This window comes from Solanum tuberosum, unplaced genomic scaffold (assembly GCF_000226075.1).
Source record: "Solanum tuberosum cultivar DM 1-3 516 R44 unplaced genomic scaffold, SolTub_3.0 scf00035, whole genome shotgun sequence".
NCBI lineage: Eukaryota > Viridiplantae > Streptophyta > Magnoliopsida > Solanales > Solanaceae > Solanum > Solanum tuberosum.
Window position 1 is genome coordinate 1058622 of NW_006238963.1, and position 12468 is coordinate 1071089.

General features: G+C 31.8%; 1 pseudogene; it reads right to left on the bottom strand.

The window, feature by feature from the left end:
* Positions 1 to 284: 284 nt before the first annotated feature.
* On the bottom strand, positions 285 to 4423 carry LOC102595726 (cullin-1-like; annotated as a pseudogene).
* Between the last annotated feature and the right edge of the window lie 8045 nt (positions 4424 to 12468).

A 12468-nucleotide genomic window follows, 5' to 3' on the forward strand; every position in this document is an offset into this window, starting at 1 on the left:
TTTGATTTGCACCGGGTGTCCGAGTCTCTTTGAGCCCCGACTAATCCCGGGGGTGCACAGGCCCTCGGCAAGGATTTTCCCGCAAGTGCACCACGGTTAATTCAGGTTACAAAACAACACAATTTTAATAGCTACCGGAAACAAAATCAGTAACAGGATCAATCTGAAGCAAAGGGAGATCCAATTAAACCAAAACAATCACATCAACTATGCATCATAGGTATATACATACGTAGGAACAATGTACATCAAATCGCAGGTCACAATTTAAATGGAAAATATACCTGTGATGTCACCGGAGAGCGAAGGAATTTTCCGAAAAGGGTGATCGGAGAGTTAGACCTGATGAGGGAAAAAGACGGAGCTAGCAGCTATCTGGCATTGGGTGTATTGTATTGGGATCTAGAAATATTTTGTGATGAATGTACAGGAAAACCCTCTTTGAAATTCATTTATTTCTCTCAGGGGTGGCTTGTTTTGGTTTTGGTGCATTTAATGTAACAAGCTTGTATGGTCCCGGAATATGGGTGTCCGATCCTTATGGACTAATGGGAAAAGTACAACCTGTAAATCCAGTGTGGAACCATTTATGACAAGAAGAGAATAGGGTGATTTGTGAATCTTTTCCCCCTTTTATGTGTTTTTCCTGTTTCCTCGAAAACCCCCTTATACTTCTAACTATTCCATTTTTGCCACGGTAATTTCTTGGTTTTTCATTCAAGGTTATTGCAAATTTATCGCTACTATTTTTGGGTTTTATGCATATTTACCTCAACTGCTTGAGTACTATCTTTTTTCTTTTTTGAGAATGTCGTGAAGTAAAAGTAGACGACATTCTCAATAAAAGAAACAAAAAAGAAAGAGAGTACTCAAGCAATTGAGGTAAAAATGCATAAAACCCAAAAATAGTAGGGATAAATTTCCAAAAACCCTGAATGAAAAACCAAGAAATTACCTTGGCAAAAATGGAAATAGTGAGAATTTGTGTATGTTTTTCACATTTTCTATATTTGATTGGTCAAAATGTTAGAAAAATATTTTCTCTAGGAAAATGACTTTCCTAATGAATATATGAAAAACGAGTTGCATAAGTGACACTGCGACATTCCAAGTTTATTGTCTCCTCTTACCCACCCAATCCCCCACCCCAACTACTTGAAGCATCTGTAGCATACCGCCTTTCCTTGTCAACGTCTTCAATTACCGTTTTCTTCTCATCAACAGGAGGGAGAGGTATCTGCATACCATTACAGCAATATCCTCATGGGGTCAGTAATGTAGTGCAACAATTCAGAGTAGAAAGGCTAACCTTACTCATCATTAATCAATACCTTGATCCTCCTCATTTTGTCAGTGAACTTTGAGTTGAACTCAAAACATCAGTCAGAGAAATTGTTTTGGTGCTTGACTCCTTGTTGAGAGTCTTGTACTTCACACTTGAAAGGGAATGAAGAAGCCGAACAACATCATCATCTGATAGTTTAATTGTGTCATGAATTCCTGATAACTCAATCTATCTGATGCATTAAGAGTAGCAGAGCAGAAGCCTACGAGGAAGAAGTGCCAATCTCATTTTCTCATTGATAACGTAATAAAAATGTTTTAAATTAACTAAGCCTATCCAATTTCAAAAAGTAAGCCAACAGTCAACCTGATAAGTAGTGACAACGAGCTCAATAGTCTTTGGCTTAAAATTTCCATTTATGTTGCAAGTTCCCAAAGAGTATATCCATGTAAGTTTCATGTGCTTTGTTTTTGTTTGATAGAGCTCCTTGAATACTTCAACGCACTTAACCTGACAATGTGCAGCATAAAATGAATCAATGACAAGATGTTTGAGAAGAAAAATGATTCAAGAAAAAAAACATGCATCATTCTTTGCCGAAAGAGAAGAACTTCAGCAAGAGGAATAAGGGTCAAAACCAAGATAAAATCAACTGCATAATGCCAATTAACATATTGATATGATATACCATTTCTGCTGGGAGGTTGAGATCAAAAGACTTGTAGCTAGGCCAGAAGCCAGTAGTCAAGACAGTTACCGTCAAGTCAATTCCTGGATTTGCTATTGGATTATTGCTCAAATACTCCTCAAAGTTGCCTTGATTTTCCCTTGCCAATGTCAAATATGTGACCTATAGAAAGAGAAGAAGAAAGTCACCAGAGAACATAGCCTCAAATTCAGCATAATTGATCTAGATAGCTTACCATTCCCTCCATCTTTGATGTGAACTGTCCCCCACACTGCTGCTTCAACTTTGTTAGGATACTTCTCTCATTGGCACTCTTATCAAATAACAGAGAAGAAGCTACTATGCAAGTAGTGGTTGAGATACACACTAGAGGTAACTCTACTTATAGAATTCTGCAAACAAGTCTTTATCACTAATATAAACTAGCAGCTACACTACCTGCAAGTGAGATCTATTATCAGCATTCTCCTACTCTAGTATTATGAAGAAAAAGCAGATGCTCTAGAGGAAAAAGAAGAGAAGGGGATCTATAGAGCAATTTACTTTTACCCTAATGCATAGAGTAGGACATTAAATTAGATAACTATAGTTGTGAAAAGGTGTGTGGTTTTGGAAACAATTATTCACATAGTCCAAATATTTATCATGAAGCTCAATCACTTTCCGAACAAAAACTGAAAATTCAGAAGTAAGCTCATCAACGAAAACATATTAAAGGAACTAAGGGATTACCTATTCCTTCAAACCAACCACATCTCTCTTATATGCTTGTTGAGGAAGAACACTAGTTGAATGCAAAACATTGAGCAGTTATATTAAATGAATTCACAAAGAAATAAGTACCAGTCTCATCTATGAAAAATGAATTAATTTTGAAATTGTTCTAACCAGCACAAGGGGAAAAGTTTTTAAAATACATAAAACTTGTTGGTTCCCTAAGCAACTGCATTTATTTTTTTTAAGATAAATATTTTGGGCTTAAAGCCCACTTAATGTTTGAAGGCTATCATAATTAATAGGCAGAAGGTAAAGTATTGTAAATTGGGCTAATGGCCTGATTAAACATTAAAACATTTGGGCTTAAAGCCCATTTAATTTTTGAGGGCTACAATAATGAATAGGCAGAAGGCCCACTTTCAGAAGTATTGTAGATTGGGCTAATGGCCCGATTAAATTAAGGGGAAATTACGCGGATGATCAAACATATACTAATTAATTAGCTAATATAATTATAGTTTGAATTAATTATGATTTGCAACTCAATTGTAGCTATAATTACGTGTGTGTCTCTCCTTTCTTCCTCTCTCTCGTCTCTCTCCTCGCTTATACATATACAAATACAAATACAAATTATACATATACATATATAATTATATGACAGATATACTAATGCAATTGCCTCTCTCCATTCTATGCATTCTCTCGCTCGCCTCTTTCCTCCCTCTCCCAATCTCACTCGCTAGGTATACAAATAAATATGTACATCGGTTACATATATACAATTATCTGACAGATATACATATACAACTCGCCTCTCTCCACTCTCTGCCCTCTCTCGCTCGCCTCTCTCCTCCCTCTCCCAATCTCTCTCACCTCTCTTCTCCCTCTAATATGTAGCTACTAGCTACGAATCGTAATTAGCAAACTATAACTATGAAACCTAATTAAAATGATTTTAGTGGCTATTTGTGAAAGTTCCTCTTAAAGTAATTTGGGAAAACTAATATTTCCTTTCTTCCTTCATTCGTTCACAATACTAATCATTCATTGATGATACAATAACAATATATACATATACTCATATGGTATCATTAAGGTTTCCTACATTCATTCATGTACAACCAACTCATTCTTCAATGATACCAACACATAAGGCCTAATCCATCGGTGACCCCTTAAAGTTGGCACGATATTTCACTTAGACACCTTAACTGGACGATGTTCATTTTAGACACCTTATGTAGGATCCCGCTGTGTCATTTTGATACCTTTTTTTAATATCAACAAAAACATATAATGTGTGTATATTACACTCGCAGATGATGTGTAAATTGACGAATTAAACCACGACATTTATCATTTATGTCAAAAGTAATTTTTAAATAATTAATGTTGAATAAAAATAAAAATTGACCATTAAATTAATGACACGTAATATTTTTTCCCCAAATAATTACAAAATAAAATAAACTCCCCAAATAATAACAAAATAAAATAAAATTTAAACTACCCCCACAACCCCAAATCGCCTGCTCCAAATCCCCACCCCATCGTCTTCTCTAACCCCCCCCCACCCCAAACCCGATCGCCTTCTGCAACCACCTCCCGTGTTTTCTCCGCCAAATACCCGACCTCTTTTTGCAGAACGCTGTGCAACCAGTTGATTTTTTCTTATCTCCAAATAACCCCCCGGCCTCCCCCAGCGCAAAGAATTTAATGAATAATTCCATTATTTTTGTTGAAACCTTCATTTACAATGGATGAGATTTAACTTGGAGAAAAATGGTGGTTGAAAATGGAGAAGAAGAAATAAAAAATTAAAAAGTAACTAAATAACCACTTCATGCGCCTACCAATGAGTGTATCACACTCATTATGCCATGTAAGTAAAAAGTGTCAAAATGGCACTGTGAGATTCTACCCGGAGTGTCTAAAATGAATATCGCTCAGTTAAGGTGTCTAAGTGAAACATTGTGCCAACTTTAGGGGGCTACCAATAGGTTAGGCCAACACATTATATATATAATACCATGGTATCATAGACTAATGAGCAGTCCTTCAAGGGATGAATTCATGATTTCTCAATGATACCATCACAACATATGTAGAATGAATGACTATTTAATATATTGGAACACACCTTAGATCATGTATAATATTGTTATAGTATATGAATATACTGTTGTGGTAACACTAAGGTTTACTTCATTCATTCATTTGCAAAATTACTCATTACTTAATGATACCATAAGAATATATTCATATATTGGGTATCATTAAGGTTTCTTACCACCATTCATGTACATCTAACTCATTTCTCGATGATACCATCACAACATATCATATATTAACATGGTATCATTAAGAACTATTTCATATATTCATATACTGCTATGGTATCATTGAGGTTTCCTACAACCAACTCATTTCTCAACGATACCATTACAACATATCATATACTGATATGATATCATTAAGGATTGTTTTATATATTCATATACTGATTTGGTATCATTAAGGTTTCCTACAACTGTTGATGTACAACCAACTCATTTCTCAATGATACCATCACAACATATAACATACTGACATGTATCATTAAGTATTGTTCTCATATATTCATATATTGTTATGGTATTATTAAGGTTTCCGACAACTATTCATATATAACCAACTCATTTCTCAATGATACCATCACAACATATAACATACTGACATGTATCATTAAGTATTGTTCTCATATATTCATATATTGTTAAGGTATCATTAAGTACTCTTTTCATATATTCATATATTGTTATGGTATTATTAAGGTTTCCGACAACTATTCATATATAACCAACTCATTTCTCAATGATTTCATCACAACATATCATATACTGATATGGTATCATTTAGGACGGAAGCAGAAGAATCAAATACTGAATATTGTGGGAAGAAAAGTAAAATGACACATAATTCTATATTTATTTTTAAGAAAACCACACTAAATGTCAAATGTAGTTTATACAGACCCAAAATCACATAATTATGTATTTTTCTTATTTAGTTATTATTGTAGTCTAGTTGTTTGTTTTTATTACTATGAAAGTAGTTTTTTGTATTTATTTTATTTTCTTAAAAAAGGTAAAATATAGAAAGAGAACAAAAAATTAAAAGATGATAAACTAACAAAAAGGGGGAAAGGACAAAAAAAAATTTAAAAAAAAGACGGAGAAAAAAACAAATAATAAAAATATTATCAATTTGTATCTCTAATAAAGGATAAAATGAAAAAAAGAATAAAAATATTAATGAGAAAATAAAAAAACAAAAAATAAGAAAAAAAAAACAAAAGTGATGAACAAAAATAATTTATTTTATTTTCTTAAAAGGGTAAAAATATAGAAAGAAAAAAAAAAAGAAAAAGAAGAAGATAAACTAATACAAAAAAGAAAAAAAAAGAAGATAAAAATGTTACCAAATGGTATTTCTAATAAAGGATAATATGGAAAAAGGAATAAAAATAATATATGAAAAAAGAATAAAAGATAAAATTAAAATAATAAATAAGAAAAGAACAAAGGTAATTTATTTTATTTTCTTAAAAAGGTAAAAATATAGAAAGAGAAAAAAATTAAAAAGAAGATAAACTAACAAAAATAAAAAATAAAAAAAATATTAAATGATATCTCTAATAAAGAATAACATAAAAAGAATAAAAATAATAAAAGAAATAATAAAAATAATAAATGAGAAAGAATAAAAGTAATTAATGATAGGATAAAAATAATAAATGAGAAAAAAGAACAAAATAATAGGACAAAAAAATTGGGTTGGGCCAATTGGACCTAAATTTAAAAGGGTTAGGGTGATTCGGCCTAAATTTAAAGGGGTTGAAAGGAAATTTGGCCTAAACTAAAGGGGGGATATGGACTGTAATTCATTTTGGGAGAATGAGTATTTGCTGAATTAGTTTGGATTGGGCTATGAAATTGTTATTATTTTATATTTGGGAAAATTAGCTAACTAGTCAAAATCATAAACATAATTATTAAGGTAAAAATATCCAACTACGCAACCTTTTTACCATATTTTCTAAAATTTCGTATCATTTTGAAAAAATTACAAAGTTTCCTATTTTCTTCACCATCTCTCTTATTCTCGGATGCATCACTCTTCACGCGTAACTTCCCCAATTTAATGCCTAAAATCATGGCATGTATCAACAATTTCCTCCAAGTCACCATTTTTGAATTACAACCGTGTTATTTCGGATTTTTTCCCATCAGTCTCAAGTTCTTAAAAAAGTAAAAGGATTTCTTCATCACCTTTGTTTGCTTTCAGTTGATCAGATTTTGACTTTTTATTTTATTTTATATTCTTCATCCTAAAGTTCTGATACATATGAATTCTGGTCCATAGTTTAGTATTGACCTTCAAAAAAATTGGGGGGGGGGGGGAGGAGTCGATGGTTTTACTATACGGTCTTCTCTACCCATGATTCAAATTTTTAATGTAACTGGTTCATGTGTGTTTACTTATGTATCATGTTTATGTTTCAACTATTAGATACATTACAACTTTGTTTGTGTATAATGTATTTGACACAAATGTTATTGTTGATACATAACCTCAATTATTTCAAACCTAAATCAGTATGAATCTTGTTTATAGTTATGTATCTGATACATAACTATGCAAGCTTTCATTATATTTTAATACACGATACATACAATATTCATTGTTATGTATCAAATACATAACTAAACACACTGAATACAAAGCTGACACATGGTTATGCATTAGAATTTATGTATCAGATTTATATAGGTGTGTTTAGTCATGTATTAGAATTATCTTCTACGATGTATCTAATGTTTATTTTTGTTTTTTGCCTGATACATACAACACCCACTGTTATGTATCGAATACATAACTGAACACCCTAGTTCAAAGCCAACACAATACATATGGTTATGTATCAGAATTCAATATCAACTTTGTATTAAGTGTCTTTAGGTGTGTTTGGTCATGAATTAAAATTATCTTTTATGATGTATCTAATGTCTAGTTTTTTCCTCAATTCAGTTGCAATGCTAATTTTAGATTCACAAATGAAATATTTTTCTAACAACGATTCTATCGCTTCCGTATCATTTATACCTTCAAATTTTTTTAGATTCATGAATATCTTAGCAAAATTGATATATTCACGATGTATCTTCTCCAAATTTGTGAAAATTTTGAATCAAAGTTGAAAGGATGTTGGACGATCTGCTTGAACAATTTTGAATTGTTGAAGTTGATACACATTATGAGGGATTGATTAGCAGTGATTGCGTGTTTTATGGAATTGTAAATTGATTAATCCATTTTTAACGTAACAGACATAAGATTTATATATCAAGAGCTTTGTATTCAGACTGTCACGATCCGAGCCTACACCCTAGACATAGCCGACACTCGAGAACCATTGATGGTCCACAAACAAACCCTTATCTTGACGGACTACAAGCGGAAGACTAACTCAAGCAATAATACACTTAAAACTGAATCAAATCTGTTAAACTCAAATACTTAACTCAAAAAGTCTGAACAATACTCAATAGAAATACTTATAGTTTGTAAAACAACTCAAAGAAAGTAACAACTGAAAAACTTCTCAACTCTATCTATCTATGAAGCCTCTAGTATTATGAAGGATATCGGGATAAGACCCACGGCATATGAAAAATACTAAATTTAAGGTAAAGATGAAGTCCTCCGAAATACAAGAAGGCTCATCAAAGCTAACTAGAATGTCAAATGATCTCAACGAAGCACTTGTTCATAATCTTGTAAGCTTGTATATGCATCATTATAAGATGCAGGTCGAATGACGTCAGTACATTGAATGTACAAGCATGTAAGGGGAAACTGAAACATAGCTAACTAAACTGATAATATGGGAAGACAAACTCACCTCAACTCAACTCCAATATGAAAGCAATAACAAAAGATAAAGTGTTTAAAATTTCATAATAAACAGATACTAACTCAAGAATGTAAGAGATATATTAGAAGATTCATTGACTAATCAATTGACTGGAGATGTATTTATGATACACACGAGGTCTCAAGACTTGAGCAGAATTTGAGTTACTTCATATTGTTTTTTATTCTCATGTTCACAAAACAGATGTTCTTTAATTATCAATAAAGTTTATTTGTATCAATACATATTTTAATTATTGAATGTTATGAGCATTCCTTACTTATTCAGCTATTTGTTTTTTTTTTATAATTATGTTGAGTAGACATGATGTTAGCCTTTTCACATAGATAAATTTCTCCTTGTCTTAGTGATAAGTAGAGATAAGATTGAATTTTAAGTAAAATTATCAAATAAATAATCTCAATCAACTTAAATTTGAATGTCGCATAAATAATGACATAAGGTCATCAAGGTGAAAAATGTTCACCTAGTCTACTTGGTAAGCCAGATGTGAGTTAAAATGATAGGGTTGATCAATGAACTCAAACTTTGAATATATGGTGTCTAAATATCATATTTACAACATTATTTAAAAAAACAAAGATATACGGCCTATGGTAAATAAGCAAATGTTGTAGCATGCTTTTCATATCATGTGTGCTAACATCGACCAATTGGATTTAACGTAAGCCCATTCTAATTGTATTGTTGTATGAGACCCAGAAGTAATGGCTCAAAATATGTGCCCTTAGTGACTTTAATTAGATACTTGATGTTTACTATCTTAGTATGTTTTTAAAAGCTTATGAATACATATTCGATTTAGAGGAGTATATCTAGAAAAACAATTAAACCATCATGAGAAGAGGAAGTTCATTAATGAAATCTCATTGATTTGTGCTCATCGTTGCACCAGATATAACTTATGAGTTATAATTTTGAATACAAGAAATAATGATATATGAGATCTTGAGAATATATCAAATGTAATTTATATGACATGAGGTACTGCATACTTTATGATCTAGTTGCATGTTTAAACTCGAAGAGAGGTTATATATTCCTAACATATATATCACTTAGCTTTCACAATTTGATGGTCTCATAGTCTAATTTCCCTATATGAATAATTGTGGAGATGAGAATATGTTCTCAGACTGAAAAGACATTCTCATTATCTGTGAGTGGGAGATGTAGGAAAATTGAATATACCCATAAGGGGTACTTTTATGTCTCATTAGGATTATTAAGTTGATCTTATTATTTTCCTATATAAGTACACATAAGATGTATTATTAAAAACACACAGAAAATGAAATATTGAGCGCATAATTAAGAAGGGAGAGGAGTCGAAATCAATAGACTTTAATGAATCATTATTGATAGACTTTGCATATGACACGATCAATTTGACTTAAGATTTTCGGTACCATTCCGATCCGGTAGTATTCAAAACGGAATGGGATACAGTGAATCGGTACTCGGAATGGAATGGTATCATGATTTGATATCGGTATACCGATACTGGTTCATCCCGATTCCGATCCGATCTGGTCCCGATAAATTATTTTTAATTAATTAAAAATAGGCCTGCAACAAGTTATTTAAATTACAAGTTATAAGTATAACTTATAACATATAACTTATAAACTTATAAAGTTGAAAACTTAAGCTCAAAAACTTTAAAAAAAAACTTTATTAAATTTAACTTACGAACTTATATAAGTAAAAAATTTAAAAAAATATCTTTAAAATAAACTTAAGTAAAATTACATTATAAATTTCAAAACTATTAAACTTAGAAAAATAAAAAAACATTCATATTTTTGTAATTCAAAATAACTCAAAAAAATTACTCCCTCCGTCCCATTTTATATGATGTACTTTTGATTTTGGCACAAACTTTTAAGAAAAATGGAAAGACTTTTAAAACTTGTGGTCCAAAATGAATGATAGAAATTTGTGTGGTTGTAAATTATTTCATTAAGGGTAAAAAGACATTTTATAGGCAAATTGTTACTTAAAATAGAAATGTGTCATTCTTTTTGGGACTGACTAAAAAGGAAAGTAAGTCATATAAATTGGGACAGAGGGAGTATTATTTTTTAAAATAGCTATATGTGTCGTCCTGTTTATCCCATCCCGTTCCATTCCGGTCTGTTCCGGTTCTATCCCGATATATAGTGGGACGGAACGGAACCAAGCCTCCATTCCGATAGTTTCGGTCTGGCTCATTCTGGTACCGATCAACGACCCGGTCAAACCATCCCATTCCGATCCAGTATCGGTTCATTCCGATTCGATGGTCCCGTTCCGATGCGGTGCCCAGTCTTATTAAGATCCAACACTAATAGAAGTTGCTTACTTTCCTAATAGCGAAGCGAAGGAACTGAAAGTCACTTAACTGTAAAGAGAGGGTAGGATTTTTTTTCCGTAATAATAGTGGACCGATCTCATGAAATCTATGCAGGTCGTCGAAATCAAACAAAGATCGAACGACCATTTGATTCATTAAGGGGCATAAAGGCGCCCTCACACGACGTCATTTTTTGACCTAGCAGCAGACGGACTAGCATGTTTGAATTCAGACCACACCAAATAGTTTGTTTGAGCTGCTCTCAAGCACGCAGATCAAAGATCTCACTTGTCCTGCACAAGTGTGTAGAGATCTTCGTGGGATGTGGAGGGAGTTTCAATCAAACTTTTCTAGGATTATTTATCGCCCCACACATGGATATCTTTTTATTGATAGATCAGAGGGTCCTCCCTAGAACAAATTCTTAAAAATTAGGTTACTAGCAATGACAATAGAAACTAAGATTCATTTACAATTGATGCAACAATTATGTCAACAATAATGCAAACATAAACGTATTAAACATAGCAGCAATAAGATTCAGACAACCTTTTAAGATTTTTGGTTATCAAATCAATGTTATATAACAAGGGAAGGTGATATTATGACATAAATCCTGTTTGCAAGTAAATCATTGGTAAAATACATACCCAGATACTTATAGGAAGATCTCACATTTTTGTTATTCATATCATGCATATCTTTAGAATAAATTAGAAACTCATGTTGATAACATGTTATAAAATCAAAGCAAAATAAGATAAATACTACTATAAGAGAGCAATAAAAACAGGGAGAAGAAAGAAGAGCTTTCTTATACTTCCAATTGTATCTATCAATTTTTATATACAATGTAAGTTATTTACAAGTCTCAAGTAACTTGGAAAGTCAAGTTTACTAGTGCAAATGAACATTGACATCCACCAAATACAAGTGCATATGGACATTAATATCCATCATCTTAATATTTCATAACATACACTCTCTTTGTTTCAAATTAAGTGACCTTTTAATCTTATGATAAAAAATTAAAGATCTCTCAAATGTATCAAAATACTTTTTAATTTTGTGAACTTATACATGTCAAGTGGAAAGTTAAAATAAAAACTGTTAAAAAAGGAAAATTTCAATCTTTTTTAAATGGACTAAAAAGGAAAGTAGATCAAACAAATTGATATGGAAGAATTGTATTATATAGGGAAGAACTTTCATTTATTTATCTTCTTAATCCAAGCTTCACATATTATGACAGGAGACACCATATCTTCATAGTTCATATACTAATCATTATAGCTCTACCCTTCAAATGTTGAATTGCCATTCAAGAAAAAATAACATGTTTGAAGAAATTTGTTTAGCTAAACATGTGTTGTACTAATAGTCAAATTTGTAAAATTGGGGATCAAGAACAAGTGAATTAATATCGATCTCACCCTTCTATTTGTTTTTGGGGTGGGATGGGG